The sequence below is a fragment of the Equus caballus genome, chromosome 19 (assembly GCF_041296265.1).
Source record: "Equus caballus isolate H_3958 breed thoroughbred chromosome 19, TB-T2T, whole genome shotgun sequence".
Lineage (NCBI taxonomy): Eukaryota > Metazoa > Chordata > Mammalia > Perissodactyla > Equidae > Equus > Equus caballus.
Window position 1 is genome coordinate 53,383,244 of NC_091702.1, and position 26,499 is coordinate 53,409,742.

Consider the following 26,499-nt stretch of genomic DNA (forward strand, 5'->3'; position numbering starts at 1 on the left):
TTACCAATTTCCAGTGTGCTAGAACTCTCTCATGTTGACTGGCAAAAGCTCATTGTGTGTATCTCTTTCCAACTCCTCATTCAGTGACATATTTGTAGTTTGAAATTGGCCATGGTGGGAGTATTTATTCAATAGAAATCAGTAAACACTACAAATCTGGGTGGTTTTTTTTTTTTTTTTTTGGAGAAGCCATTTGTTGAATATTTACCAGCACACCCCTGCCAATCTTCTTGTTTCATATTTGCTTTTTCATCCAATCCTTTTTTCTGGGTGAAATTTATACATTACTAATTTATATTGTTTTAATGAAGGGCCATGCTAAGTAAACTCTTGTCTTTATTTTAAAATATACTTTATTCTCACTTTTGAAGTGATAGTTTAGTTGAATATATAATTCACAGTACTTATGTATTTTCCCTCAGTAGTTTGAAGATAATATTCCATTGTTTTCTAGACTCCATTGTTCCTGTTGAGAAGTCAACTATCTATCTAGTTGAGTTTCCTCTGTAGATTATCTGTCTTTACTCTTTGTCTTTGGTGTTTGTACATGTTGTAGACTGTTTGGCTCTCAGATTCATTCTGCTTTCTTCTTCTTGGTTGTCTTTCAAGAGAGCTGACCACTTCAAGCTGAACTTCCTAGGCTCCCAGGTCAGCTTCCTTCTGCCTGGGCTCAGCCAATAGGAATCATTGGTGATTGATTAGAGGACAGAAGGAAAGGAGAAATGAAAATATTTCTCCTTTGTTAGCTTCGAGTGACATATCCAAACACAGCTACATCTCTGCAGTGGACGCAGCTCCTGATGGACTGGTCCACCAGAACTCCCCATTTCACCCCTCTGTCCCTTACTGTTGCTAGTCTTTGGGTTGTATCACTATTCCTTGGTTCACTTATCAACCTCTTCTACATACTTTATATTGCCTCATTTTAAATCCTCTGAGTGGTTTATATTTTCTTGATTGGACCATGAGTGATACAGCATTCTAGATTTCATTATATTGTCTCTATATTGGGATTTATTTTTTATTTATCATTCTTGGGTCTTGTGCTTTATGCATCTGATGTTTTACATCTTTCATCAATCCTGGAAAAGATCCATTATTCCTTCAGATATTGCCTTTTTGTCTTTATTTTCCCATTTTCAAATGCCTGTTAGAGGTGTGTTAGATCTTTTTATTCTTTCATTTTTCTTAATCTCTTTTTCATATTTTCCATTTTTCTCTTTTTAGTCTAGGTAAATTCTTTGGAATTATCTTTCAGTTCAATAATTCTTCCTTTAGCTGCATCTAACGTGATGTGGCCTTAGTTCAGACATTAATTTTAGTGAAAATTTTATTTCTATAAGTCTCTTTGTTTTTTTATCAAATCTACCTTTTTCATGTTTTTTCACCTTATTTTTACCTCTCTCCTTTTAAATTTCTTATCATTTTAAACAGCTTGTCCCACTAAAGTCTGAGATTAATATTCTGTTACTTCAGTTCTTAAGATTTTTTTCTGTGCATTTTCAAACTTAACACTCATATTTGACTTAAAGCACTTTTGTGTCTGCTAACTCCTTTATGGAAAAACGTTTCCTCATGTGTTTGATATTTTTGATATGTGAGCTCTTCTTTATTGGAGACTCTCACATGGGCTTCGTTGTTGAAGGTGTCCTGCTAGAATGGATTTATTTCTTCTAGTTACCCTAGGTATATTACATGATTGCCATTCTCTGTGATTGTAGTTATCGTAAATCTGCTTTGTGTCCCTCAGTTTCCCTGATTATTAGTGAGTTGGATAATCCCCCTGGCACGTGGTGGTAGCATCGCAATACCACCAAATGTCCTGTCTTTGATATCTCTTTTTGTTTCTATCTTCTTAGAATTTTAATTTCTTTCTTGTGAGATCAAACGTTTAAAAAGTTCTGTTTGTATATGTGTTTGTGTGTTTTCTCTTTTAAATGTAGCACCTCTATTAGGAACATTTCTGTGTGAATCTACCCGGACATTTTATAGGAAACAGAAGAGCATAAAAAGCCTCCCAAGGGGCCTTTGTACTTCCCATTCCTTTGGCTTTAATGCCTTTTCTCCAAGGATGTTTTCCTAACTCATTTCTTCATTTGTTTCAGGTCATTACCTGAATATGGTCTTTCAATGATTTCATCACTGGTCACCCTATCTAAAATTTCAACCCCGACTCCCCATCCCAGCATTTATTTCTCCCTTCCTTGCTTTACTTTAATTCCTATCAGTCTGAATATTTAACTTATTTTTCCTGCTTATCGTCAATTGCCCATACAGAAATGTAATCTCCATGAGATCAGAAATTTTCCTCTATTTTGTTCATTCCTATATCTTCTCCAATTAGAACAAGTTCTGGCACATAGTAAGTACTCAATAAACATTTGTTTAATAAATGAATGAAATATTTAATGGCTTTGTATTGTGTGCCTGTCTCTGAACTAGGCAGTGATAATACAAAAGAAAGAAAAACAGACAAGATTCCAGCCCTTATGAAGATGCCGGTCTTATAGAGAACACAGACCATTAAAAAAGCAGTTTATCACTACAGGTGGACAAAGGCTATGAATTCAGATGAACTCTTTTGATGAGCTTAGTGGTCTCATGTGGGCATTCTCTGAGGCAGAAGTATGGTGATTACTTTTGGTATGCAGTACATCTAAGACCTCCTATCCTCTTTCTTTAAGGACAGACCAAAGAATACGCACACACACACACACACACACACACTCTCAAATGTACATACACGCACACAGACTAGAAAGAGAATGATTTAGACAAAACACTCTTAATGAGGGAGCTGACATAAGTTTGACTAAAGTAGTGAGAAAATGAAAGCAAGTAAATGTGAAAAAAATTTTAATCAACTTTTCATGATACCCAGTTTCTCTTCCAGTGCTGGTAGCCCCCTGTCTGATAAGCACAAAATACAAAGAGCGAGCCTAACGCTACATTCTGCTGCCTTGTAACTGTGCCTTAAGAGCAAGTACACATTTGCCTTTATAACTCTGCAGGTAGTACATAGAGGAGGATATGCTGTTACTTTATCATAGTAAATAATAAAGTTCATGGCTATATTTACACAGGCTGAGTTTCCAGCATGTGAAATCATGTGAAGAATGTTAAATCTCTAATATGTGTTTAAGGTACATTTCAGTTTATTTTTCTCCTAACTATAATAGTAGCAATTATTTTATTTATGTGTGGGGAAGGCTGTGTCACCTAAGGGAAAAGCTAATAGATTTCTTGGCAATTTTTCTATCATGTTAAAATCTCTTTCCATTTCTAACTGCTGTTATACTCCTACTACTCTGTCTTATGCTTTTTTACTTCTTGTCCCTAACACCTACTTATTTTTTTTCTGCCTTTGAGCCCTTATTTCTTCCATATTTCTCTATCAAAAATGTCTGCTCCTGGGCTTTTTGTCAAATCATACCTCTGTCTTGTTGCAGACGCTGGCTGGCCAATGCAAAGCAACTAATTTGTAGCGATCCCCTTCTCCTAAATGCCATGAATTACACTCGCTGCTGCTTTCATATATACCGTCTCATTCAATTGCCATTAAAAACTCTGTATGTTAGAAAAAATCCCCCCATCTTAAATAAGGTGAAACTGAATATTAAGGAGATGATGTAAATTTCCCTAGGATACACCCTTAGTAAGCTGGAATACAAACTCCAAACTTCTAATTGGAAGTGGTTGCTGTTCTCATTATAATTCCATTGCTTCTCCTAGATATCCTACTTCTAGCCTACTTAGAATTGCTTTTGAAGTTTTCCTGACTTGCCATTGATTGAATGGAATTTACAATGAGAGAGTACCTGTAGCATTGAGGTTTCCATGTGGTAGAGAGAATTGGAATGTAGAGAAAACAATGGCAGGGGTAGCTGTTACCTACTAATTTTGCAGTCTCTTTTGATTGAAAGCTGCTGCTCCAAACCTCATATTCATACCTCTGACCAATACTTATTGAGTGTGTACTGTGTGTCCGGCACTAAACTAGACCTTGGATATAGAATGCTGAACAAAATCATGTGGCCTCTATGGAATGTACGACCTAGGGTGGGAGAGAGAGAATAAACACACAAACCAAGGATCAAATGAATAATTCAGACTGTCATAAATGCCACAAAAGAATAAGATAATGGAGGGACCTGTCTCAGGAACAGTGTAGTCAGAGGTGGCCTCTCAGAGAGAGAGGAAAAACCCACAGTTGCTTAGGAAATGTCAACTCCTTGAGAGAATTCTGTGTCTCAACCTCTACAGTACCAGGTGTCTGTTAACAAGTGGGATTTGGGTCACTCACTCCTGCCCGCCCTGGGGCCAGACCAGCCAGGCTTTCTAATTTATAACAAGATTAAGCACAGAACACCAGATTCTGGAGGAGGTAATATCTAAACTAAGACCTCAGGGACATGTACAAGCAGGTCAGTGGAAATTTCACATTCCCCAAGAATAATAATTCCGTTCCATGGTCATAACTTTAAGTTGAAAGTATTTTGAAAATAGAATTCTTAATGTTTATCTAAATTCTAGTTTTGTTCATTTTCTTGACTAGATCTTAAACTTTCATGTGAGAAGTTGTTTTAAAAAAAACATTGATTTAAAAAAAATAATTTCTCCTTAATACACTGTGAAGTTTGGATTACAGGATAAATAGAATTATTAACATTTAGTGTGTTGTAGATCAGGTTTCTACTTGAAAGAGTTCAAATTCATCATGTTTACACATAAAATTTGATATTAAATTATCTCATTTTAAGTGGTAGCTATTAATAACAGAAAATTCAAATATAGCACTTTAACAAATAAGCTTAGTTTTTCATGCCTTTTGCGGTTTTATTATAGCTAGTCTGACCTAAGGTCTAGACAGACCAACTGTGCCCTTGGGTTAAGGGGTGTTTGTCACATGATTCCCTTTCCTTCCTTATGGCCCTTTATTTCTTTCCAGTTGACAGAGATGATAAATAGATAACTATTGCTTCTCAGGCTTCCTCTTTCTGATAGGAAGATAGATTTTTTTTAAGCATGAGGGGCTAAATCTAACTCCATAATTTACAAAAAGAAGTATAATTGGCAAGTTTTTCGAGTCTGCTTTTAAAATTACAATTCCCCTTATTCTTCATGAGCTTTCTGTTCAGATAAACCAAAGACATTAGGCACTTCAATTTAAAAAGAATTAAATTGGCTTTATTGATGGTTAAAATCTACATTTTATAATAACAATCTAACAATGATAGAGCACCCAAATCAGTAGTGGGTCTAGAAGAAGTAAATACATATTAAATAAAATAAAAATATTTTAGATTACATACTGTCTTTTCTCAAAATCAAATTTGAAATGTAAAGCATTTAGGATTTTCCTAAGGATGCTTACACAGTCATGGGGGAAATAATTTTTACTCTAAATTTAAATCCAAAGCTCCTCTATGGAGCCGCTGGCCCTGCAGACCTAGCCAAGGCCCTTTTCAGTGTCCTAAGTGGATTAGCTATTAGATTTATTAGTGGCTCAAGAGGCACAAGTAAGTACTTCCCTCTTCCATCTCTAGCCAGGCCCAACCAGTATGGAGGGAACTTTCCTCCACTTCACAACTTAGATTTGGACCTATTCAGTTACCACCAAGGAACGCAGCTGTGCCAACCTAGAAGTAAAAACAGCTTCACACAAGTTCTCTACATTATAGCTCCATTTGGGATGGTGCTGAGAGTATCTTCACCTTCATGTGACCCAAACAATTCTAGGCATTATGTAATCTGTGTGGGATTCTGAAGACACCGTTTAACAATTCTGGATCTGTGCTGTCCTCCAGATCAAAACAGAAATAAGGACTAGAACAACATCAGTGTGCATTCGTTTATGTATTTCAAGCCCCGAGGGAAAAACTGACTGTAATAGTTTTTACTTATATTTGCAAACTTTGCATTATATGTGAGCTCAGGTCATCTGCAAGGTCTCTTTAGAATCCTTAAAAAGTTGATACTGCCCACGTGTGATGTTTAAGGAGCCTACAACACCTCAGCCTGCTTGCAGTTGAATAATGGTATTCATTTTCCATTTCCTGATTGTTTCGGTTAAGTATGGAAAAGGATCCTTCATTTTACACTCAGAGCAATGGGCTGTATTGCTGCTCATATTACTTAGATCCTACTGCCTTCCTCTCCAGTCATAGGAATGGTGCTTTAAAAGGCTGGTTAAGGTTGCTTATTGTGGCTGTTAATATTGTCATTGTGTTTCCTGATTTAGAGATGCTCTGTGAATGTCCAGCACATGACTGGCTCTTGGATGAGCTGTGGAATATCGAGTGGATATCTTGAACAAGCCATCTTTCTATCTGCTTACTCTCTGCTTAGCTTAGCCCCTTAGCTTAAACGGACTAGATATCTTCTCCTGTTCCCATACAACTAGGACAGTACTGATGGCTTCCACTTAGCAATGCTTACTTTATAGCAGGCTCTGTGCTAGTTCCTTTACATGCCTATAACATGTCATTCGCATAAACAGTCCTATAGGGTAGGTAACATGATCATCATTTTACAGACAGGGAAAATGGGACTTGCTTAAGAGCACACAATTGAAGAGAGGGAGCTGGCATTTGATTCCAGGTTTTCCCCGCAGCAAAAGCTAATCACTTAACCATCATCCTACCTTATATAACTCTGCTGTTGTCCAGAACTCTGTGAGCCCCAGACCTACGGATCACTGATCACATGAATAGCTTCTCTTAGTGCTTGGCACCACTTCACACAGGCTGACCCCATTGACCAAACCTCAGAACCATCGTGTGTCACTAGCTTCAGAGGGCAAATGCTGATTATGGTTACAGGCCACAAGGAAACTGAACTGCTATCAAGAGAAACTCTATATTGAATCATTTTATCTGCACAACAAAAATGATTTCCCTCACCCCCACCCCCACCAGCGCCTTGGGATGTTAGGCACCCCCTCAGAGTTCGCCTCTCCACTCCTATCTCCTTTCCTTTGCCTGGTGGTGGTGTTGTAACAGTGTCTTTGGCAGGGTTGGCAGGTAACTCACTTATTTACTTCGGGTGCCAATAAATAACTATAGCCTGTTAATAATTGTGCATATGTTTTATGTGGCCTTTGATAATCTGAGACAATCTTACCCATCTGGAATCTGAGATTGGATCAATATTCCTTCATACCTGATCTCCTATTATATAACTCTCTATTAGCAAAAAGTAGATCACATAAGGAAAAGAATTTAATCCTTAAAGTCATTTATTAGGCCATTTTATAAGTGAGGCACACTCATGTGCTCATGACTTTAACTGAGGGTTGCCTAAATATCAATTTTTGCTCAATAAAATAAAAGAATAAACCTGATATATGTTTTCTTTCTTTAAAGTGGACTAGATCTATCACAAATGCCTTAAACTGTATTGTGTTTACATCTTTTTATGAGCTGTGTGTACCTATTGGGGGGGTGGTTTTGTTGTTTTAAGACTGTTTTTTAAGAGCAGTTTTAGAGCAAAATTAATAGGTAGGTGTATGTACATATTTGTTAGCATTTTTAAATAGTTAGCTCTGTGAGGGTAAGGTGTGTTCTCCTTTATCTTTTAGCATGTCATAATGCCAAACACAATGCTTCGCATGTAATAGATGCTCACTAAATATTGTTGACTTAGTGAATAAATTAGTCTGTAATAGGTTGAACAGATTTGCAGTCCTAAATTGTTCTTGCCATCATTTCACTCTGCATAATTAAAGAAGTTTTACTAAGATGATTAAAAATGTGTTATTGAATTCCTCGTGTAGATTCTGTAGCAGTGAGATGAAAGAGACCCTGGCGGTACCCCTATGAGGAAACAGTGAGGACGCGTTTCTCACTGTAGGTCCACTTAGTGGATTTGATGTGTGACTGAATTAATTTATTTCAATTAGGAAGGTTAGATTTATGATTTCCATATGGCACTCATAACTTTTTTCTTCTACCCCTCCCCTGCCAACTAATGTTTTTTCCTACTGTAAAAGTAATGTTTATTGCAGAGATTAACTATATGTGAAAGTAAAAAAAATCATAGATAATCTTATTATTCAGATATGATCACTCAATGTTTGTGTGTGTTCTTTGTTTCTCTTTTTCTCATCCACACAATTTCATTATGTCCATGCAATTGGCACTGTATACATTTATATAATATTACAGTAACACAAGGTACCTTGTGGCTTGATGAAAAATATTCCTCTGTGTGGATGTGCTATACATTATTTAATTATTTTTCTACTGTTGGACATTTAGGTTGCTTTAAGTGTTTTGCTGTCATAAAAATTATCTTTTTGACATAAATCTTGTTTGGTTTTCCGTGATGTAAGATGGATTCCTGGAACTAAAATTACTGAGTAGATTTTGAACTTTGAGTTTTTGATACATGTTACCCAATAGTTTTCCAGAAAATTTTTAGCAATTCGCGCTCCCATCAGGAGTGTATGAAGATGGTGTCTCACTGAGTCATCATCAAAGTTGATTATTTCCTCTACACATTTTTGAGCAAGTATTATCAACTAGGCCTACTGACTTTAATCTTACCTTCATCAACTCTGCGCAGAAGTATATAAATTAAACACTTCAATTTTCTTTCAGGAAGAATTATGAAACATTTTTAAGGGTCAGAGTAGTTCGGAGACTGCATGTGGCAGTGCAGTTTCCATCTACCTGCAAATATTTTTCGGGTCTAATTGTAAACTCTGCCTGCTTTGTTTAAGCTGGACTTACCTTGTCTTCTGTGTTGGTAGCTGCTTCATTGGCAGTGTTGTCAAAGTGTGCTGGGTTGAGTCATTATGTCTGGTGTGGCTTTAGTTCTCCTCTTGTAGGGATCAATCTCATTTCCATTTGCTGTTGTAACTTGAAGTTAATGAACATTCAGAGTTTACTTTTATTTATTTGTGCATTTTTTGTGGACTGCTCTACAAAAGCACCTTTCTGCCTCCCCAATATTCTATCCAAACTGAGTGCCGATGTACTGAGTGGTTTCATTTTAGAGAGTAGCAGTCATATTTGTATCAGGAAGGCAATAGTCTTGGAAGAATACAAAAAAAAAAAAATTTAAATATTTGCCTCGTCTGCTAGTGAAAGCATTTTCATTTCAGAGGCCATGGTTAGTCTTAGTCCCTTGCTGGTCCTTGTTTTTGATAACACTGCCAAGAGACTCTATGTGTGTATATATTCACACATATGAATTTAGGGTGATATGAAATATCCTATGGGGAAAATACAGACATAAAATAACTCACCTCTTTAAGGACTGTAGTCTTTTCTACTTCTCTGCATAAATTGTCTCAGCATAAATACTAGCTCCACTTAGAAAATTCATTTTTACGTACATAATATATTTGTTTTGCATTTCAGAGTCCCTGATAAATTGCAAGTCTGTCTGCGCCCCATAGCTGCACAGGTATGTATATGAATTACCTATAGTTACGTAAGTCTCTGTATTAACTAACAAATTATTACAATTTTGTGTATTAAATTTGCTTACAGATTTGCTAATGTGAAAATGTTAATTTTTGAGTCCTTACAAATATTGACAGCTTCAAAGGATAGTACATTTTATACATACCTTGCATTTCACTCTATTGTAAGAATCAAATAAACATTCTAAGATTTGATGAAGCAGAATAATTTTAATTACAAAGCATTCATCTGATGAAGAGATGAGAGAGTGTTTTCTGAAACTGTACCATTAAAGCGACTGCTGATATGGGGTCAGAGACTATTGCAAAACCCCTGTTTTGGACGTGACTCTTTTATTTTCAAACTTTTTTTGCTGCTTTTGAGTTTATTTTGTGTGGTGGTTGCTTTAGGTAAGGGGCGGCTGCAGATGTACTGTCTGCGGCACTGCGTCAAGCACTAGAAACAAGAAACAGAAAAAAATGTTTGCACCTGTTTAGAATCTCAACTGTGCCGTGTTGTGGTTCCTGGGCAACAGGCTGGAATTCTCAAAAGCTTGGTTGCACCTGCTCAATTGTTGCTTGCAGCTGTGTCCTCTGAGTGAGAGCACAGAGAAGCTTGTTAGCAGTTTGCTTGGGTTGTTACGTATTTTGTGTACTCTGAGTTTGAAAGATTCTTACTTGATGTAGACCTTGAGCTATTACGTTGGCTTTTTATAAAATTCACTGCTTTTAGCTCCCAAATATTTTCTCCAAATCCTTCGTTCTGCGTTTCAAATATTTTTTTAGTAGCTGTTGACTGCCCTGGATAATGTGTATGTTAACTTCTCTAAGGGATACCTGGGGAAAGTAGATCTCTCTAGATAACTGGGTTGATAATTATTTTTGTCCTGGTAGAGACATTTTGTGTTTGGCTCAATTTCACCATGTTGGCAATCCCACTATGTGAGGCTGGATGTAGTTATTGATCCGTTTAGCTGAACAGATTTGAAAGCATTTGGCTATTAGTGGACACATGGGGCATATTCAGAAAATTTAAGGGTATATTGTAAGATGATTTCTTGATTTGTGCGTGTGTCTCTGTTGCTGTTGGGTGGAAGTGAGAGAGAAATAGTGAAAATTAAATAGTAACCCTAAAAAAGGGGCTAAAGTACAGATGTGGCTTTCAAGGCTGGAGTAATATCCTTTACTTTCATCAAATCCTAGTTACCTGTTATTTTTTCCTAAGTGTTGCTGATAGTGATGTTTCTTTTAGTTAATAGCTCTATGTATTTTCTGACAAATATCTATATTTCTACTGTAGACAAGCTGTTATAGACTGTGTCTTACACTAGTTAGATACAGTTCTATAAATGCAAACTGAAAAGTCCTAAATACTAGTTACTTGTTATATATTTGGGATGGGTCTTGATGGACTTCCTTTAGTTCTCATACTGCTGATTAGACAGAGAGATGAAACTACTGAGAAGTTATTTCCTTATAATGAGAAATGACTATGTAAGAATTGATCCTCATTATAATTAAGAGTTGACATAACACTATTTGCAATATGCTTTATATTCATTTTTGCTGACTGTGAGAAAAGTCTTGATATCTATCCCTATTGTACACACAATGCTGAGGCATTCAATGACTAAATTACTTGTCGCCTTGGAAATACTTTGCATCATGGGAATAAACAAATCTTCTGTGTTCTGTGATCAATGCCGTAGGTTTCCCAAAAAATCAGTTTGAGCAATCTCTCTCCCTCTCTTTCTCTCTGTTTCTCTCTGTCTCTCACCCTCTCTCTCCCCATATCTCTATCCTACTGAAAACACAAACATAAAATGTATGTTGACCCTCTTCAAGTCAGATAAGATCAGATCATATTAAAAATCTGTAGCTGTTTTTGTTAAACAGAAGTAATGGGCCCTGTGTTTACTGTATACATGTTTATAATTATGATTTCTATTATTCACTAAATTATAACTGTAAATAAGTAGAGATAAAGTCAAACAGAGGCAGAGTCAAAATAAGGTAGTTAAGACTTGCTTTAGATAGGCCCCTCTAAAGTTCCATTTTGTGTGGTATGAGGCAGTCACATAAAATGGCAGAGCTTGCATAATGAGCCAATATCTATTGCATCAAAACATCTTCTTTAGGCTTCTCAAATTTTAGTGCCACTGGTTGATGATATTCATGTATACCCCTGGTCTTGGAAGTGCCTTTCCTCTGGGAACAATTTTTCTTTCATCTTAATTTACATCAGTGGATGAGAGGCCAAAATCAAGGACATTATTTTTTTCCAGAACCTTACTGTGGTAAACTGTATTCCTCTGTTAGTCTTAATTAGGAATTAAGAGATGAGCCAAGAACATGTATTAGCTAGAATGCTAAACCAGAGTATAGCAGCTCCTTCAGTGACTTGTACCAGGGACTGTAGTATGGAATTCCCAGGAGGGAGAGATCACCAAGCACTAGGATTCCTGGACATAATTGCAGGTTACCCTATGATTTCAGGATTAGAGAAATGAAGGAAGAAAATCAACATTTATTGAGAACATAGCATGTCTAGATATAAAGTCTTTCTTTCTTTATCCCCTTCCTTCCTTCCTTCCCTCCCTTCCTCATTTCCTTCCTTCCTTTTATTCCACACAGTAGATAGACGCCTACTATTTGCCAGACCCAGTCCTCAGCTAAGTAAATAAAACAAAGTCCTTGCCCTCAAAGAGCATAAAGGCCAGTAGGAGACAAAGATATGTCAACAGAGCTCTTTTTGGCTCATCACTTATTGTTAGTATGGACCTAGTCAAGCCACCTAATCTTTCTGTTCCTTTGTTACTCTTTTGGAAAATTGTAAAAATAATAATATCTACCTCATACATTGTTGTGTTGAGTTAGATATAACACAATACATGTAAAATTCTTAGTGCAGTGATTGGCACTTAGCAAGTGCTCAATGAATCTTAGCTACGCTACTATTATTTCCATCACCACCATCATACAAGTTAGTTGCTGAAGAAAGCCCATCTGATTGCCTGAGAACAGGGATCCTGGTCTGGAGGGATCCTGGTCTGGGCATTGTCACATAGATTATATCAGATGTTCTATCCAAAGTTACCGCTACTTCTAGGAGTTTAGAAGAGATTCTAAAAATCGTACCGTGTTAGAACTTGAAGGGAACTTAGTGGTCACCTAACATCTTTATTTTGTCCATAGTGAGGAAATAAGCTCAGAAAAGTTCACGTGCTTGTCAGGGTTATACGGTCTAGTAGGTGAGAGAGGCGGGATTTGAACGCAGAATTCTTGATTCTTGCTTGAGTGTAAGATACCTCATGTTGGAAAAATATTAGAGTTAAAATATTTTTTTCTACTGGTGATTGGAGGGTTAATTGCTTATCTCCAGGAAGTAAATGGACTATGTCAAGGTGCTGAAATACTAACTATAAGACAAGCTATCATTGTACTGCATCTAAAAGACCTTCAGTTATTCTTATAATGGAATTAACTTAATCTAAATTGATTGAAGCCTTTTGGTTTGTGTTTGTGAATAACTGGTTTCTTCCTAAGGAGGATAAACTGAGTCAGGTTTAGCAAGATATCTACTGTCTACATACGTGACTTCCGATGCTTTAAAAGAGTCTGTAAATACCTTAAATAAATCAGCATCTTGGAAGCCAATGATGCTTTTAGGGTATCTAGATTCTGAATCTGTTGCCTGAGTTTGAATTTAAGAGCTTTGGAGTCCAAATGACTTTCACTGAAATCCCAGTTCCACAATTTGGTAGCTGTGTGACCTGATCAAGGTTGCCTAACCTAACTAAACCTCAGGTTTTCTTATCTAAAATATGATGGTAACAATTATCTACCTTTTTATGGAGGGATGCGAGAATTAAAGTAGATTAGATATACAAAATACTTTATTTAGTACATAACATACACTAGTATCCCCTACATATTATTTTTTCCTCTCTCCTCCTATTAAAATATAAAAGTTGTTATGATGGGCAGTATAGGAATTTAGAGGAAGTGTGGGATTCACCCATTAAGAAAATTAATTTTGGCAAAGTTACATGTTTGATGATAGCCATTGAGTATCTCAGTTCAGTGTAGTTAGACTCACCATTTCTAACTATGCATGCTACATGTCTGTAGAAGGCTGGGGCTATTTAAAGAAAACTGAAGAGGAGGATAATCACATCCACTTCAATGTCTGTTGATTATGGAAATGTGCCTTGCAATGGAAGGGCTGTTGATACAACTCCCGGACAACTGTCACCCCTCTTTTGAAAGTCAGATACCCTTAAAACCAATCTCTTGCAAACAATAAAGAACCCATACTCACCAATTAGACCATGTACTGTTACATGCATCCTAGTGAACCAAAGGTGGTTCTGTTGGCAAAGTTGTCACAATCTACACAGCCTCAGGTTTAGTGAGCATAGTTGGCAATGAGTAAATGGCTGTATAAGGCTGTCTTTATTTCTTGAGAAGGAAATTAGTGTGGTAAAATGTCCCTGATACCCTCCTATGCAAACTCCCTCAACAGTAGAAAAATGGATTTGTGAATTTGTGTGTATGATTTTCTCCTTAATTATCTTTAATAAAATCTAGATGATCTTAATTACAGTAAACCAGTTTTTTTTTTTTTTTTCCTGCCAGGCTGTTTATATTGCAGCAGTGTCTTCCTGAACAGAATCAGAAAAAAGTAAGGGAAAAAGCACTAGAGAATACATGGGATAGACCATTATTCAGCAGAGTTGATAAAGTTGACTTGCCTAATGTCAAGTATACAGTTTTGACCATGACGAGTCAAGGTAAACATTGGTAACTAATGAAATCTTTATTTAGTTGGGTATTAGTTTGCTAGGGCTGCTGTAACAAAGTATCACAAACTGGGTGGCTTGAACAATAGAAATTTGTTTCCTCACAGTCCAGAAGTCTGAAATCAATGTTTTGTTTTGTTTTGTTTTTGAGGAAGATTATCCCTGAGCTAACTACTGCCAATCCTCCTCCTTTTGCTGAGGAAGACTGGCCCTGAGCTAACATCCATGCCCATCTTCCTCTACTTTATACATGGGACACCTGCCACAGCATGGCTTTTGCCAAGCGGTGCCGTCTCCGCACCCAGGATCTGAACTGGCGAACCCCGGGCTGCTGAGAAACAGAATGTGCAAACTTACCTGCTGCGCCACCGGGCCGGCCCCTGAAATCAATATTTTGACAGTGTTGGTGCCTTCCGAGGGCTGTGAGAGAAAGATCTGTCCTAGGCCTTTCTCCTTGACTCGTAGATTGTGGATGGCCACCTCCTCCCTGTGTCTCTTCCCATTGTCTTCTCTCTATGCGTATCTGTCTCCATGTTCAAATTTCCTTTTCCTATCAGGACACAAGTCATACTAGATTAGGGCCCTCTCTATCTCATTTTTACTTGATTACCTCTGTACAGAGCCTATCTCCAAATAAGGTCGCATTTTGAGGTACCTGGGATTAGAACTCAACATCTTTTTTGGGGGGTAAACAATTCAACTCATAATGGTTGGGTGAATAATAGTTAACATTTACTGAGTGACTTTTATATTCTATGTATTTTATATATTATTGATAATTTTTATAACAATCTATCAGGCAGATGTTATTTTCCCCATTTTACAGATGAGAAAACTTAAACTCAGAGAGAATAAGCAATTTCTCCAAAATCACACAGCTAGTAAATGTTAAATGCTAGTATTTGAACCCAGAATCCCATGCTGCCTTTTTTTTTCCCTTTTTCTCCCCAAAGCCCCCTGGTACATAGTTGTATATTCTTTGTTGTGGGTCCTTCTAGTTGTGGCATGTGGGACGCTGCCTCAGCATGTTTGATGAGCAGTGCCATGTCTGCGCCCAGGATTCGAACCAACGAAACACTGGGCTGCCTGCAACAGAGCACGCGAACTTAACCACTTGGCCACCAGGCCAGCCCCTCCATGCTGCCTTTTTAATGGATAAACTGCATAACAACTCAGTCAAAAGCCCCAAAATACTTTGAGCACTTAAGGTATTGTTTAAAAGTTTGTTTTGTTTTTTTGTCATTAGAGCTTGTGCCAAAGGACATTTTATCCATCAAAAATGACGCATTATGCTATCGTAAATGCCCACCATTAACTACCTACATCTTCACTCCTGAATTTTTTGCTGACAGTTGTCTTTCAAGGGTTAGTGTTTTGGCTCTCCTTCACCTGATAAAGCTCTTGGTCAGGATGGGTTGTGAACATAGACTGCATGGGTTGATGCTGGCCTCAGTTCGTGCGGATGGCATTGAGAGCCAAGTCATGCCCAGGGTCTGCTGCTCAGCACGTGTGCACTCTGATCTTTTCTTTCTCTCTTTCCTCTCCCTCATCTTTGTTTTTTACTTTTAACAGGTAGTTTGTGATTTTTTCCCTTTTTTAAAATCCCTGCCATGAGTGATAAACATTGACAAGGACTGGTGTGAAGAATGACACAATAGGGAATACCTCTGCATGTGTGAAAGCCAGTGTTCCTGTGGGTGTTGACTGTAAACTGGCCGCAGCCTTATTGTTATCATTCACGGCAAAGAGCAAGGGGCTTTGTGTACCTTCTTTAAGTTTCCTATCTTACCAACCGAATGGTTGGTTTCTCAATTTGAAGTTTTAAAGCAGAACTTGTTCATGACCCAATTTCACTAATAATTCTCTTAAGTAACCCTTGTACTCATTTATAAGATTTTTTTTCCACCCACTGTCTATCTAGCCTGGTTTTAAATTTTTATATACGTACTTTTAAAAAATTGATTAGCTGGAGAGCTGCCCATTCCTCTGTGCTGTATAATAAGGATTTAAAAACTGCACACTGAATTCTGTATAGTGTAATTAAAACTGACCCACATTTGGACCTGAGTACACCAGGACTTAGCCAAACTTGCCATGAGCTGAGTTCTGGTGGCAGATGGGAACTAATGAGGACACACTCCACTCCAGAATTTCCCAGCTGCTTGGCCCCTTTTTGTACAAACAAGGTTTGGAGTGAAGTCCGGATCCCAAGAGCCTGTTCTGTAAATGTGCTGTACCCAATGATTTGGGAAATGTTCTCACAAAATTAGGCTGTTTTAAGGTATCCTTAAGACCTCAGCTACTGTCAGATTTTAAACATGAAAATTCAAAGGACCTTTTGTGCTCTCTCTAACCAATTTTTAATTTTACAGTGAATTAAAATTACATTTTTCCACCGTCTTTTTTTCCATGCCTGGGGATAGAATGATCACTTATCTCCAAACCTGGAGATTTGCAGGTGGTTGTCTCAGGATGGACTGGGTCTCCTTGCAACCCATGGATCTCTTCAACTGGTTTGATGTCCTGGGACTATTCATGCAGATGTAATTGAATCCGTTTGAAGCAGCTGTAGCTGGCATGTGGTCTCTCAGATTGCTAGCACCTGCTTGTTTTTTTGCAACTCACTAGAGTGAAAGAAGTGCCAAAACCAGCATTGGTCTTGGAGCAGATAAAGCACTTCAGATCCTATATTCCATTCTCCTTCCAATCTAGCCACATCATCACTGGTGCCTGAATTAATAAAACCCCTTTGCATGATTATGTCTGAGGTATACTTTTCCTTCTCTGTCTTCTCAGTATTGAGATCCTGACAGTACTGACCATGCTGGTCCAAAAAAATAAGGGAGTATAATGGTGATCAGGTGGCTTTGGGGCTCTCTTATCATTAGACAACTGGGTAGCCTGTGGTTTGCAGAATCATTTAAATGAATGCACCAAATTCATTTGCTGTTCCAGCACAGTCTTATTGGCACAGAGAATGAGCAGTTAATGTATAACAAACTGTGAGCTGTTATGGAATATGATAGATACATTTGCTTAGCAGGGGGGAATGTGAAATGGAACTATTTCTTTATGTAACTCTAAACTAATCCACATGGAGTTCTTCAACACTTACTTCGTGCAAGAAGATGCAGTCTACTAAAAAAGGTATAAAAATCCTAGCACATACTAAGTCTGTAAAAGATATTTTAAAAGATAAAGATTTAGAGTTTTTTAAAAAGATTTAAATCCATTTAAAAATGCCTATCTACTTTGTCTTCTCTTTATCCCGTTATATTATTTGGCAAGCATATATTTAATCCTTAAATATTATCAATTTCCTAATGTATAATTTGAACCTGGGCATGAAAAAGACTATATTTACTTAAAATTTATGGTTTATGTTACAAAATTCCTTTAAAATGGTTTTACTATTGATCATCTTTTGAGTGAAGTCAAGAGATAAATTGAATTTATGAATAACAGTAATGAGTGAATTCTAGAAAAGTCACTTAGTTATCAGCAGATGCCTCTTTTGCAAGGCATAACTAGATACTACAGACATAAAGAAGTATACATGGTCCTTGACTAGAGGAATCTTATGGTACACTTGAAGAGACATAAGTTTTTTAAAAAATAACAAAATAAAGCACTCTCGGGTTTAAATGCATGCTCTAGACCTGGATTTGGTGTCAAAGGAATGCTATAAAAACAAAAATGTCAGCACTCTTGTTGTTAAGTGAATTCTCTAGACCCAACGTCCCTCCACTCCTCTTCACTGCCCATGAAGGACATCACTCATCCATCAAGATTCTCTCTGCTGCTAAATGAGGACTTGATCTAAGAATCTTCCCGACGACAACACTTTAGATGACCACTACCAGTTGAGGGAAGCTGGATATAAGATGAGACCCATTTACCGTTGCTTAAAAAGTCATTAAGTGCTAAAGATATTTAGTGGAGGTAGAGAGCTCAGAGAGCTGCAAATAAGAAAGAGGACTTGAGCGGGGCCTGGAAATAACATGAAGCATAGGACCTAATAACTAGAAAGGAGAAAGGAGATCATTTTCAGGCTGAGGAGTAATATCATCAAATGAGTTACGTTTGAAATTGTGTGGTATAGTCAAGGTTATAGACTAGACCTCAGACGTAAATAGATAAGGGATTATGTAATTATTAGTTCAATGTTTTTCTTCTCTGCTACACTGTAAATTCTGTGAAGTATTATGTTATTATTTATTATAAAATATCTCCTCAGAGAGAACTTCACTGACTCCCCCTATCTGAATTAAGTCTCCCATATGTTTCTATAGGTTCCCATTCTTTTCCTTCATAGCATGCAATTCACCTCAGAGTTTTGGGAGCAATTTCTCACTGCTAAGATTCTATATTAAGGAATGAGGGAGATTCATACAGGATTTATAAATTTATATAACAACTATTTTAAAAAGCTGATTTTTATTTTTGTAACTACTGTGGCACTTTCAACACCAGTTTGGGGGATTTCTATTTTAACCATAGTATTTAAGAATTTTACTACATACTCCTCGTTTCAGGGAACAAAGAGGCAATACATTACGGTGGAAAGAGTATGGGGTTTAGAAATAGAAGATGTGGATTTTAGTTTCTGCACTATAACTTATTGGCTATGAGATACTGGGCACCCCCTCACATGCTTTTAGGATCAGTGTGCTCATCTGTAAATTGCAGTTGATGATAAGCCAAAGCACCTTAAAATTAGTCCTTTCTCCTTCTCCTCCTCCTCCTGCTTCTTGTCTTCTTCTCTATCTTCTTCTCCTCCTCCTCCTCCTCCTCCTGCTTCTTCTCGTTTACTGTCATCATTGTAATTCTACTCTGAAGCCATGTAATACAATATTTAACACAGTCTATTGTAGTTATCCTTCTTCCAAACAGGAGTGTACTGTAGGTCATCACTTTTTAAGATAAAAATGTAAATAAGTTAGGGTCTTCTGAATTTTGAGATTTAATAAGTATAGATACACAAAATGTACAGAAAGCGAGCTGAAAATTAACTAAAAATGTTGCTTTTATAATGTCTTAACTTTGTGTAGCAAATAGGAGAGCTGAGTTCAGTATTACTGTAAGAAATGGTTAATTTCAGATATTAGGAGACACTCAAACATAATCTTTAATCGTGCTGCTCTGATGCCTCAAGCAGAGCGATGTATACTTGTTAGCCTTTACCGGTGTCAAGATAGGATATACCCCGGGCCAAAAGAAAATTGATTTTTCCCCTGTAAATTTGTCATTTGATATCATGTTTAAATTTCTGTTGATCAAAATAGGTATATTTACTTTCTGAATCCAGTTCTTCAACAACATAAATGTTTTTTCATTTGATGACTGATGTAAATTATGTTCAATTAAGTGATTTCAAGAATATCTTTGCTATTGATCATGTCTTGTCATAAAATATTTATTAATTATTCATGTCAATGTGGTTCTTGGGATTTTTAAAAGGATAAATATCATAATTTTCTTTAAAAAAAAGTGACCAACACCTGTTTAAGGCCAGTTTCGGGCTTTCTGGAACATAGGGGCTTGGAAGAGGTTCTATCCCTTCTGGAGGGCATCTGATTATGGGATTTGAAAGGGAACAACTCCAAGTAGAGGGCAGTATATTCCTTTTAAGGTTGACCTACTACAGCCAGCAACCATCACTACAACCTCCCAGAAAGTTTTCTCACTGATCTCTATTTGTCCTATTAACTGGGGACTTTGAGGTCGCCATTTACGCTTATGAAACTGCTCTTCCACATTTTTAGACCTGGAGATAGAGAGAGAGTGTTTTCGTTTCCTAGGGCTGCTGTAACAAACTGGTCAGCTCAACACAACAGACGTTTGTTCTCTCACAGTTCCGGAGGCCGGAAGTCCAAAATCAAGGTGCAGCAGGGCCAAAATCTCCCTGAAGGCTCTAGGTGAGAATGTGTTTTTGCCTTTCCCAGCTTCTGGTGGCCCCAGGTGTTCCTTGGCCTTTGGCAGCATAAATTCAACCTCGGCCTCCATCTTTACATGGCCTTCCTCTTTGTGTGTGTCTCTGTTCCCTCCTCTCTTATAAGGATACCAGTCATTGGATTTAGGGCTCACCTTAAATCCAAAATGATTTCATCTCAAGATCCTTAACTGGTTACATCTGCAAAGACCCCATTTCCCAATAATGTCACATTCTGATGGTCTCAGGTGGCCATGAAATTTGGGAGGACACTAGTCAACTTACTGTAGAGAATAACTTTATTTTTCTGGAGTAAATATCTATGGAAAGCTTATTTACTTATACATTAATCCTTTCTCCCCTCTGTAGTTGATAAAGTTTATCTGTTCAGCATTTATAGAATACTTGTTGTCTTAGCACCTTGGTATATTTTATGGATTCAACTGAAGTATGAGTCGTCCCCTTTCATAATCTTTTAAACTACTGAAATTTCTCTTCTTTATAGATGTCGAATTTGAGGCCTAGACTCGGTAATCAACAAGGTTATAGTTACTCCACAGATGCAGTGCAAAATTAAAAACTAACTTTGGTATCATCTAGCTTTTCTGTGAATCCATGTGTTGAGATACGAAATATACTTTTATAGCCCTTAATACTTTCAAGTAACTTTACTGATGACCTAGGTCATGAGTCACAGGAAACTTTTTCATCTCAATCTCCAGGTACTGTAAGCCAAGTATGCACCTGAAATTTAGTGTCATAGAATGACAAAAGCATTGTGCTGAGTGATTGCTTGTTGAAACCATGAGATAATCTAATCCTCACATTTAGCATAATCAAGGTCTTTGTTAGAGAATTATGAATCTGGCTATATATAAAAATATACATCCAGTAAGTGATAACTGGAAGTCATGAGTATTCAGGACCAAATTGGAAAAGCTAGATTCAGCTCAGAGAGGTTAATTTCTAACTCTATGTAGCCAATAAGTGGTTGAGATAGAATTTAAACTCAGCTCTCCACAGTTGAAACACCTGCATCCTTTCTACCTCTCCCAAGTTGATTCCCAAGCTGTTGAAATGTTTTCTTTTTCCTGTAAGTAAGGAGTAGACCATTATTAGGGTGAGGGTGGACAGTGGGAACAGAGAGTAGAGTAGAGCCATTCCTAAAAGAATTGGAATCAAATTGGAACATTTGTTGGTCCTTTGCACCTCATGATTGTAGGATATTACAAATGTGTTTTAAGGATACTCAATAAACCAACAACTTGCATTTTAAAAGTAGGTATTTAGTAGAATGATTATCTGAATTATGACAATTCCTTCACGTTGCAGCTCTTCTGCTGCACTTCTGTTCTGGATGTCACATAATTGTATGCTCATGGGACAGGAAAATTTAGAAGTAAGTGTTAGACTTCCCTGACAAAAACAGATAAAGATTAAATAGAAATGAAAAAGAAAATGAAAATTAAATAATCTCTGAAATAGTGATGTAGTTAAATTGAAAATGTGATTTTGATTTACAAAACTATGATTTGCACCCAAAGTACATTAGTTGAATTAACCTATTCTAGTTTGTCTTGTTCCTATTGCTATAAAAAACAAAGAGAAGAAAGTGTCCTTTTGCTAAATTGCAGATTTCTCTCTGCATGGATCACTCTTCCACCATGGGTGAAAGTCAGACCTGGATCTAGGCAGTGGAGATGGAGCTCTGGACAAGAAGACCAAGATCCTGTACCTCATGGAGCTAACATGACCGTGGGGTGGTAGTGTGTGTGTATGGGAGGAGACAATAAACAAATTAGCAAATACGTAAATAAGATCCATTTAGAAAGTTGTAGGTGCTATTCAGGAAGTACAACAGAAAAAATAGGATAGAGAATGTGGGTGGGGGAGTGACCATGGGTGGCCTTTCTGAGGAAACAATGCTTGAACTAAGAGCTGAATAATATGAAGGAGCCAGTCAAGGGAAGATCTGGAGTACAAGAATTTCTATCCATATATTCTTACAGGTTTCAGGGCTGTGTCCCAAAGGTGTTTGTGGATTAGGCTCGCAGGGCAAGGAGATGCATGTCCTGTCTGTCAGCTATTAACAATGTCCAATTGGGAGATCTGCTTCAGGGGCAACAAGTCAACCCTCCTCTTTATCCTGATAGTAAACACAGCAAAAATAAGCATTCAGGAACAGATTAAAGATGCTTAACTATATCTCTCTAAAATTTTACAAACTTGTTATTTGTGAAAGCCAAGGTCAGTTTGGCTGCAAAGAGAGAGACTTGATTCGTTGTTACTCTTAGCTGTCCTTATCAATTTCATTGCCCACTCTGGTGCCAGGGATTAGTAGAGGAACCACAGGGACTCTTTTTTTTTTTTTTTTTTTTTGAGGAAGATTAGCCCTGAGCTAACATCTGTGAATCCTCCTCTTTTTGCAGAGGAAGACTGGCCCTGAGCTAACATCCATGCCCATCTTCCTCTACTTTATATGTGGGACGCCTATCACAGCATGGCTTTCCAAGTAGTGCCATGTCTGCACCCAGGATCTGAACTGGTGAACCCCAGGCTGCCAAAGCAGAATATGGGCACCTAACCGCTGCACCACTGGGCCAGCCCCCACAGAGATTCTTGAACCATCATTTCTTTCTTTGGCAAATCATCTTTTCTAGGAGTAATATCACCCCTTTTCCTCTTTTCCTGTATATCATGGCTGTAAATGGAAATGGAAGGTCAAAGTGAATATCCTTAGATTTAAAGTTTTTTAAGTATTGGTCTCATAGTAGGCCAAGATTTAACATAGAACTCCTTAGGAATTTGTAATATTTGCGTTTGAGTTGAACATAGGAAATAGGTTTTTCTCACCTCTACTTTCATTCTGAAGCAAAAATTCTCCAAATGCTTCATTCAAATTAAGTTGTTTATCCATAACTAGACAAGGACGTGTGGTGGTAAATTATTGAAATTGATGAGATTTGATTGAATTTTCCTGAGTTTAATGTGTCTAATCAACATTCCACTCACGGCATTATTATTTTCCCATTGCTTGATTCTATAATGGATGGCAGTATCAGCAGTACCCAGGCTGACACTATATGAAAAAATGCCCATGGAGGCAGAGTCTACTATGGGCATTTGAAAAACAGAGCCAGATAACATTTTCAGAAATAGTTAAGTTTTTAGATGAGAGGGTTTAAAAGTTTTCTTGCACTACAGAAACTAAAAATCTCTCAATATCATTTTTGATGAGCTTTACGTACGTTATAATTTATAAACCAAACTATGGTGTAATTGATAACACAACATTGCTATCAATTATACTATTGAATCGTACCAAGGAAATCCCTATGGTTCTGTTCCATAACAATAATGGAAACCAGAAATGGAGGAAAGAATGTTCTTTCTCAGAAATGTCACAGCCCAATTTCTGTTATGTAACTTAGGTGACCACATAATTTGTCATCAAAACCATGGCTGCGAGATTTTGCTTTTAAAAACATCTATCCAAGTGACAAGAATATTAAGACACATGGAAGAAGGCCATTATTACACTGAAGCCTCAAATACCACACATTTAAAAGATATGGAGTACTTATAATTCGTGAATGTGCACTATAATGTTATAGAATATCACAAACTTTTGAAGAGTTCTTGTGGCAATATATACCTGAATTATAAACCAATTTTGAAATTTTGTTCCACTCGAGTTGTTTATTTGAAAGCGTATATTAAGAATAGATTGAAAAAACACCTGGGCCAAAACTAGAAGTTGGCAGTGAAGTATATAAAAAATACATTTCTGATCAGTCTTGTTTGGCACATTTAACACCTTGGCAGAACTAAAGTGTTGAGAAACACTACAGTACTTGTGCTGCGAGTATGGTATTTATGATAATATTTAGTTCATTCAGCTTGTCAAAATTTTCGGCATATATATTGTTTTTTATTGTCATAAAGACACGACGACAGTCTGTCTACAAAGCACCAAACAGAGATTTGTTAATTGTAGTAGTTGTAGATGCTCAAAATAGATATTTAAGTCTCAAACATGTTTTTCCACTATTCTGTATTGCATTATTAAGACAAAGAAGTATAAACTGTTAGAACTACAAGGTAATTTACATATTATCTCTTTGTGTAATTCAGTTACTTTAAGATGGGGAAATGGAAATACAGTGAAGTTGAATAGGTCTAGACAAGTACAGAGTGAAGAACCCAGCAATGCAGTAGTCTACTTCCACAGTATACTTTTCACCATTTAGCGCTACACGAAACAATTTCTTTTGCTATTTTTATTTTAAAAATGCCCTCACATGGTAAAAAATTTAAAAAATAAAAATGGTACACAAGGCCATAAAATGAAAAGTATGTCTTTACCAAATTATTGTACTGTTACCAGAGATAAACAATTTCAAGTGTATTCACATGTGGAAATGTAGCTGTATACCTGCATTTTAACAAAAGCGAGAGGAAATCATACTGTTCAACTTTTCTTTGTGTTTTGTTTTGTTTTTTCTTTTTAATACTGCATTAGAGATTTTAGAGTACTTACACTATAGTATATTATGCTATATCGTCTTCTCCTTTTTAATAACTGCCTAATATTTCCATTTTATGGATATATATAACAAAATGTACTTAACTACTGCCTAATTTATGGATATTTGGTCATTTCCAGTCTCTTCCCTATTCGAGAAATATTGCAATAAACAGGCTTCAAAATATACCTCGTACTAATTTTAATGTACACATTACATATTTCCTAGATACATTTGTATAATTAAAATTTTGATGGTTATTAAGAATTTCCCTTCAAAAACATTCTTTTGATATATACTTATAACAACAGTGTATGAGAAATCTTGCTTTCCCACAGCCTCACCTATACTGGATTTTAACAATTTTTTTTCTAATCTGAAAAGTAAAATGATATTTCATCATTGTTTTTATTTGCATTTCTTTATTTATAAGTTAGATTAAACAAAATTTTAAAGTTTTACAAGCTATTTGTATTTTTTTTCCTGAGAAGTTGCTGTTAAATACTTTTCCATTTTTCCTATAGAGTTTTTTTTATCTTTTATTGATTTGTATAACCTCTGTATATTATGGAAAGTAACAGTTTTTCTGTAATATGTGTTAAAATATTTCTCATCTTTTAATTTGCTTTTGACTTTTGTTACAGTCTTTTTATATAGCTGCATTTATCAATCATTTCCTTTATAGTATAGAAAACTCATGTCAAAAAAGTTGCCCATATTTTCTTCTAGCACATTTATGATTTAGTCTGTTTTAATATTTACATCTTTGATTCAACTAAAATTTGTCTTTGCATACTATATATTTTTAGCAAATTTATTAACACAGTATCATTTGAAATAAAAGAATTACCTTTTTTTGTCCCATGAACTCCTTAGAAAGGCAGAGATAAGCACTAAGATAAAAAAGTGTTAGACTGAGAACTGAAATGTCAAAATTGACATATTTTTCTTTATGAATCACTGATATCTATTGTTTATGACATAGAAAAATCCCAAGAAAGTTTTTTACTTATGAGGATAAATTATTATATTTTGATAATCTAAGCAACGATTACATCAGAGAAGGCATCGTAGAATAAATCAAACCTTTAGCTAGATACTTCTAACAGCAATTCCAGTTCATATGATAATATTAATTTTTACTTAGTTAAGAGAAGCTCTTACTTATCAGTAAGACCCTATAACTGTACAAATAAAACCAAAATGTGAATGTTGTAATTTAAGCAGGACACACTTACCAGGTGATGAATAGATTTATTTGTACCCTGGAAAGTTCACTTCGAGTCATCATTGTTGCTAAAAGGCAATTACTTTGTATGCTTTTTCTAAACTTAAAATGCTCGTTGGAGACTCTAAGGGCTCTGATAGCTGCCGTCTTTTTAAGGCTTGAAAATAAGTAAAGGATCCATTCAGTTAGAAAAGTTGAATATTTAGCAATAAAAGAACCTTATTCAGTTTAACATCTGTGATATTTATGACTGGAATTGGCAAGGGGAGAAGTAAAGACAGGTGAAATGTAAAACCTAAGAGGGAGGGAGGGAGGAGGAAATGTAATTTAGCTTTTTCTTCCCCTTCACTTTGTTTTTAATAGAATATTCAGTTTTATATCATAAAAGCAATACACCATCATAGCAAAACTATTTGGAAAACACAAAAAGACAGAAAGAAGACAAGAAGATCACCCTTTATTACTATTACCACTTAGAAAAAAGTCATTAGTAACATTTTATGTGTGTATCTATATGTGCCGTGCAAAAATGTAAGATTATACTCTATGCATGATTGTGGATTCTGATTTTTCAGCTATCAATATGTTAGGAACATTTGTTT

At 36.4% G+C, this 26,499-nt stretch overlaps 1 protein-coding gene and 1 long non-coding RNA gene across 43 annotated transcripts in view; one reads left to right on the plus strand and one right to left on the minus strand.

The window, feature by feature from the left end:
- The window catches only part of LOC138919254 (uncharacterized), a 131,698-nt gene extending 121,677 nt beyond the window's left edge, over window positions 1–10,021 (minus strand). For all 3 annotated transcript variants that reach the window (XR_011429270.1, XR_011429268.1, XR_011429269.1), the window contains exons 1-2: window positions 9,900–10,021; window positions 8,733–8,861 (exon numbers count right to left, since the gene is read on the minus strand). This is a non-coding gene — a long non-coding RNA (uncharacterized lncRNA). The remainder of the gene's footprint in view (window positions 1–8,732; window positions 8,862–9,899) is intronic.
- The window catches only part of ZBTB20 (zinc finger and BTB domain containing 20), a 746,634-nt gene that overhangs the window by 208,336 nt on the left and 511,799 nt on the right, over window positions 1–26,499 (plus strand). For all 40 annotated transcript variants that reach the window (XM_070243773.1, XM_070243799.1, XM_070243783.1 and 37 more), the window contains one exon: window positions 9,366–9,411. The gene's annotated coding sequence lies outside the window, so the exon portion shown is untranslated. The remainder of the gene's footprint in view (window positions 1–9,365; window positions 9,412–26,499) is intronic.